This window comes from Pholis gunnellus (genome assembly GCF_910591455.1).
Source record: "Pholis gunnellus genome assembly, chromosome: 13".
Lineage (NCBI taxonomy): Eukaryota > Metazoa > Chordata > Actinopteri > Perciformes > Pholidae > Pholis > Pholis gunnellus.
In genome coordinates, this window is record NC_136540.1 from 11,382,327 (window position 1) to 11,389,588 (window position 7,262).

Sequence of the window (7,262 nt, forward strand, 5' to 3'; positions counted from 1 at the left end):
GACAACACCGCTGTCTGGATCGATGAGCTCGTGTCACGCATGAAGCGGCGCGTGTCTGACGTCTGATTGTTTCTCCTCTGCCACAGTCTGTTCACAGTGTGCTCTCCGAGGCTACAACGCGGTGTGCAGCCTGCGCCATTGCCCCCACACATCTGGGTGGAGTAAAATCACACGAGGACACACATATATATATATATACAGAGAGAGAGAGAGAGAGAGAGAGAGAGAGAGAGAGAGAGAGAGAGAGAGAGAGAGAGAGAGAGAGAGAGAGAGAGAGAGAGAGAGAAATGATCAATGTGTTTTATTATTGTGTTTTGGGGGCTGGGCGCTCAACAACATTATCAACCGGTGACTATGTCTGCCTCCTCGACACATCACAGTCGTCTACTGTCAAAATAAATGTACTGGAATTTAGTTTTTTTTTATGGTTTTCTTCACGGTAACTTTGAATCGCCTACCAGACATGTGCGTGGTATTGTTATTCAGCCGCGCTGCTTTGTCGCCACCCAGCGGTGATGGGACGGTGTGGCACCCTGAAAGAGGACAAAAAAGAAAGTCATGGTGACTCTGATCCGAACACAGGTGAGGGTCCAAGAGGATGCACACACACATTGGTGTTTCTACGTTGTCTACATTTTCGTTAAAGTATGTTGAGCGAGTTGATGATTGTCTTTGTGCACGTGGACAAAGCCACCGCCCTGTCAAAATGAAGCCCTTCTCCCCTGTTTGAAACTCATTAAGAAAAATATAAATGCTGCAGATAGCACGTGTTTTATTTTAGGCCAACCCCGGAAGTTAGGGTCGCACTGGGCCCTTTGACAAAAAGCATACAGGATGTTTCCATTGGATTTTGGATTATTGCAGTAAATACACTCTGTGGCAAACACAAGTATATGCTACTTACAAGTTTTGCTCAGCAAGTAAGTCTTCACCAATAACACCACTTTTATGATTTGTGAAGCATGGATGCAATTGGCAGAAGTAAAACGCCAACATTAAGCTACAAAGGATCTACACACCATGGACCCATGAGCGTGAGTACACACAACAAGGCTGTGAGGGCGGAGTCTGCATTTATATATATATATATAAATAAATATATGACCAATCATTTTCCCTACTCCCTTTCAAATTAACATTGCAAACGCACCAAGTCAATGCCCCATAGGAGATGAAGCACTACAGGATCATAAAACCCGATAATGACTTCCGTAGAATTCTACATTGTGTGTGTGAGAGGGAAGAAGAGGGGAATTCAAGCCACCATAAATTCTTAGGGACTGTATGAAAATGATTAGAGGGAGCGGTTCTGCAAGCGGGAGGGTTGTTCTTTTTTCCTTATTTGGGATGATTTTTAGTAATTCATTTTATTTCTCCAGAGATTCCATCGTTTGTCAGGAAGTTCCCACCTTCATTTTATTCAGCTGAAAGCAAAGCAAAGTCAAATGTATCAATTTGTTGGCTATGTGAACATTATTAATACATTTACATATTCAGTTTCTGAATTGGAAGTTAACCATCTTAAATTATTTGTGCACCCTTGGCAAAAATACATTGTACCAATTCCATATCGTTATATTATTTTAAGACATGGGGAGGATTCACAAGGAGGGTCAAAAGAAAAAACACGTCATGAAACAGTTTTATATATTGTTTATCAATTAATTAAAAAATGGAAACAGTATTGGACGGTACAGACAAATGTTGTACAAACTATGTATTTTGTCATTTATTTTGGAGATCATGTATAATAATTTCCCTGCAGTCCCTTAAGTGTGGTTTTGTGAGTTGCCACTGTGACTTTTACAGACCGTCTCATCCCAGTCTCTCCTGTAGTCACAGTAAAATGAATCTGACACCAGCAGTGCATCAGTGTATAAAGGTACTGGAGGGTGAGTAACACTGAAGCATGAGATCCTCAACCCACTTCTCTCACAATCAATTGAGCTCGCCACCCTCTCATCCCTGTACAGCATGCACAAGGTGGCAAACAATAGCCAGACTGCATCATAGTTTTGTGCTCTATATTCCTGAGCTACTATGTTGTCAGACTGACTAAATCTATCTTTGCACAGTTATGCAACAGTTTACTAAAAACAAACCGTTCTAACCCAGATATATGACAGTTATACAATGCGGAGACCAAGATTACTCACACCAATGCAAACGTATATTTTTCCCTCTCGAGTTCTCCTGCGATAATCCCACTGCTGAGAACGGCACCTTCTGTGGCCCCAGAAACACAATTTACACTGAAGATCAAGGCCGACCTCAAGCAGCTGCCTGTGGTCAATCAAAAGAGCGATTATAGCGGCTTAATCCCAGATGATCTCTGCTTTTTAAAGCCACTGCAGCAAAGTCAGGGAGGGCCACGGTTTAGGAGCAACGCCTGGCCGCCATTGGCAGCTGGAAGATGAAGGAAGAGAAAAAGATAGACGGATGCATGAATGGATTCTCAGGCAGTCAATGAGCTCGACTCTACTGATGCACTTGCATTCATCCGTTAAGTCATCGATACTTCTTTGATCCTATGTATCCTACCTTTAACCTGCCGTGTGACACGTGTGAGGACGTGAGCAAGCATTTTTGCAATATCATTGATTCCCATTTGAAATAAAGAAAAATATATCTGTCCATATGATACCCTCATAATATCTGGGAGTGAATTACTTATATTTATGCACGATGCATTTTTCGTTTCTGGTACTGGGATTTAACAGGTATGCACGTAAGAGATTAAAAAGTGGGATTTCTTTGCTCATATACCATTTAGAAGAAAAGTAATCCTCTCCATCCGCATCATCATTTTGTAAACTGCAATTTCCTGTGTGTCTGTCGGATTTATATTTGTCTTTATTCTCTTTAATGGCATTTCATTTAGGTGCACAGATGATGTCCGAACCTTTTTTTCAGCGGTAAGACATTTTATTTGCCCCTCCAGTGGAAAGAGGTTCCCCACATTCTGTGCTGCTTTATGCTTTGTGTGAAAATCAGGCGCTGGAGGTTTGCACATTAACCCGGACCTCGACACTAACACTCAGCACTGGCCTGAAGCCGCTGCCAGGCTTTGGGAGGATGCCACTTTCTTTTTGTTTGAGCCAACAGGAGCTGGAAGGCAGTGGGACTGTTAGTTCTAATGCCATTGCCCCCGCAGATGAACTGATCAGCTCTCCATGTAGGTACAAAAATAAATAAAAAGGATTCATTAATACTCAGTATTTGAAGAAAATGTCAGAGAGCTGAACTCTCACAGCCTCTGCTGTATCAGATTATATGGCAGCCACAGAAGAGCAGATAATTCATCCGGGCGCTCTCTTAATCTGAAGAAATGTAAGCTGGTGGGGCTTCAACACAAATCCCTCTTTTAAGAGATAAAGAGAGAAAGATGCTGGTTGCTTTTGCTGTCCATTTTTACTCAAAGAGGCACCACACATCAGCAGGAGTCATTGTTTGTGACTGGGTGTTGCTGCTGAAATGTTAGGACTGGCTTTGTCTTATTTTGGATTTAGACTCCCCAAAGGAGCAATCAAGACTTTTGATATTTTACAGGTGCTTTAAGTTCTTGTTTCCAGCGGTTTGATGTCTGACATCCTCGGGCCGGATGTTTCAAATCTTCACGAATCTTTATCAAAATAGCTCTGCCTTGTTGTTTTGTTTCTAACTCAGAAGCACCTTTTGCCTAAAGTAGATGTAGCAGACAAACCTGAGCAACAGAGACGAACGATTTTCATCCGTTTGCAGCACTTGCTTCTACATAACAATGTTTGCCAGCCGCGGTGGTACTGGAGGAGGTAAGGGAGGGAAATACTCAGTGGAAGACCTCTATGGCTTCACTAAGAAGCCCAAGGCGTCGTCCTCCTCAGGGAGCATTGTGGCAAAATCTGGAGCCCGGAGCATCAAGACCCCGGACCAGAGGACCGAGTCAGAGGCCCTGGCTTCTCAGATCCTGGAGGCGGCGCACAGGCTGGTGGAGCGACGCCGACTGGAGCTCTACCTGAGAGAATGTGGCCTCTCCCTGGCCGAGTGCGAGGCGGAGCGCTCTGCAATGACATACAGGTAAGAGGTGGAAAGAGGGGGAAATAGAAGTAAAAATAATGATGTGAAACCACAATGTGATGGAATGACTGCGAAGAATAAAAAGATGACAGACAGATAAACACCTAAGACTCAAACCTTTCTGTTGCATTCATAAATAGTGATTATTATGATAAACAACACCTGAATATGCACATAAAGCTTTATTACATATAGTTATAATGAGAAGTCAGATTTTTTTCAGATCAAGCGGGAGAGACTGCAGATAAAACTAAGCGTTTGAGCGAGTCAGACTTGAGCACCATTTAAATAACATGCTTAATACTTTTTTTTATCTAATACATTACTACTGCATGAATTGTTGAGTGTTTGAAGAGGCTTCCGTTGAAGGCAGTGAGTGGAGACAATGTTCATGGGTGGAAAAAAAAGAAATATGTTTGCAGTTTTTTGTTTTTTTTTCCACCAGTGACCTAGAAAAGAAAAATCACACGTTTGATGAGATTTCAAAGCACAGCAGCACTGGATAAATGTGACTGGACTGCGGAAACATCTGGTTGTTCGGGATCACTAATGTTGACGCCAGATACAGTAACTTACATGGGACTTGTACGTCAGCCATTGTCTGATTCTCCTCCAAACAGACAACTTGACGGGGTCAACAGCAGTGGGGCATAAGTTTAGGGTTAATGATGCGTGATTTGACAGCAGGGGACACGCAGTTGGTTGCTACAGTTTGTATCTCTCAGTTTGAAGTGCTCAGATTAGCTATTTTGGGATGAGGAGGTTACCATGAATCCATTTTCACTGAAAAATATGCAAAATGAAACTATAAAGAGAATAAACAGAGGATGAATAGCACTGTGTTTTACAGATGTTGTAGATTTGTTTGCATTTAATATCCATGGCTTCTTTGTGAATGTCACTCAATTTATTTGCTGCTGAACATTTTTTAGTTTATAAACCTAATTATTTGGAAACATTTTCTTCGTTACTCTATATCCCAAACAGACACACACAACCCTTAAGAGTCAGTGAAGTCGCCTCTAGGTGGCAGTGTCACTCCGGTGTGAAGACAAATCAGCCCCGTGGCTCAACGACTCAAAACCAGAGAAGAAACTAAATCTGCAGTTTAAAGAGTGTCATTTGTTTGAACATGTGACACGTGCAGTCTCAAAGAACATGCCTCGTGTACTCTCTGATCTATTTGCAGCGTTTTCTATCAGCAAACATTTGATAACTAACAGAGGATAATGCAGTTGCACCGATACTTCCACCTCTGGCAGCGCTGCTTCCATCTCTCGAACTGTGAATTTCCTCAGACACATGCCTGTGATGGCAGCAGTCACACAGTGTGTGATGCGTCTGGTTCATTTGTGTAATGATGCATCCGACTTGAACTCCCGCGTGACTGAAAGTCATTACTTGTAATCAACACAACAGCTAACCATCAGTCTGATTTGCTGGAAACAACAATTTTCCACATCCGCTGATCTCTTGAGTGCAGGGCAAATTTGGGAAAGTGAGACGAATACTTAAATTTTTTGACAAACATATTATGGGGGCTGAAAGCGTAATCTTGTCTTTCACGAGAGAAAAGCTCAAAGGTTAGACAAATTGCAATTTGTCAGATGGATTCAGAATGTTGATGGATTTAAGTAAAAGCAATCCTACTAAAATGATTTAATACCTGTCCTCTGACTGTCCTCTTTGGGAAAACAAGATGTCTGATGGAATATATATCAAAGCTTTGCTAAACTACATGCGCATTTCATTACTGAGGCTCAACACAAACGTTTCTCAGCATGTTATAAAATGTTACCACTTGTAAGGTTTTGACTGACTTAACCCAATGCGATTTGGCCAATAGCACACACCCTTTCCTAATACATAATAAGTGATCAATCACCGAAAACACTTATACTCAATTAATGGGCACATTTATATTTGCAGAATGCCTCCCTCAAAAAAGAGATTTACAGCACAAGAAACATCATTGTGTGAATAATCTTGAGCACTTCATCAAGGACGGAAACGTGCCACTTTATAGAGGATCACGGTCGGAAGAGACGAGAGCTTCGGCGTGGAGTCTGACGACAAGAGTTGTACAGAAAATCTTCCCCTTCATTATAAAATCAGTTATATAATGCCTCTTCAGGAGAAAGATGGTCATCTATCTCATTTCCTGAGACGGCAATTTCACACAGCCTTCTCATTTGCAGAGAAGTAAATAGATGTATTGAAAGACACGTTCGTGTTTGTTTTCTGTCAATACGGAACTTCAAGATGGAGCAGCTGGTGCTCTGTGTTCGTGAAGGGAAGCTCCATAGAGCTACGTTGTGCCTAAACTGTGGAGCAGGTTGTGTCAACGCATTAAAGTGATGATGGGCCTTGTTGGGGAGGTGAAGGTTAAGCCTATGTGTGGATGAATATTTAGACAGAGTGATTATGTAGATTTGTCTCTACTCACTTAATGGTATTTTGTTAGAGGTCTGGAACACAGTGCTTCTTGGGAGAAAAAAAAACGTGTGGCTCCAACATCCACGTATCTGTGTAGGCGCTGGCTGAGCTTTAACAGGACAGGAGATCATTAAACCCTCTTCTCTCTTAAAATGTCACGGTGCATTCACATTTTCTCTGTGCAGAAAATGTACCGAATATCTCTTTAAAAAAGGAGTCCAAGTTACAGTCTGCTGGCAGCTGACTGCACTGGGATCAGATTGACTGCAGATTGCTCTAAAGCAAGATTTCATTAGACACGACTCCGAAGAACAAATTGACAGAAAGGATGAATGTTTGTACGAGTGCGTGTCTGCATTTTTATTTGCACAAAAGTATTTTGCTGTGTGAAGGAAAGAGAGAGAGAGAGAGAGAGAGAGAGAGAGAGAGAGAGAGAGCAATCATTGACTGAAACTTTTTGGGATTGACAGTCATCTGTGAAGTTATGGCAGCATAGTTTAGACTGTAAACACAGCCTTGAAGGTGCTGATCTCATTGACTGGCCACCAAATGACACATCAGTTTTATTTTAACATGATGTGATGTGATGCAATACGATATGATGACGCATAGTGATGTGATGAGAGGTGACTTAGAAGCCATGTATCTGATCTTTGTTGTGAGATAATGATGATGATGATGACGATGGTACAGTGGTGCAGTATGATTTGTGGTGATTGGTATAAAAACACAGCAGATCAAGTGAAAAAAAAAGACTGGGTTAAGGTGGA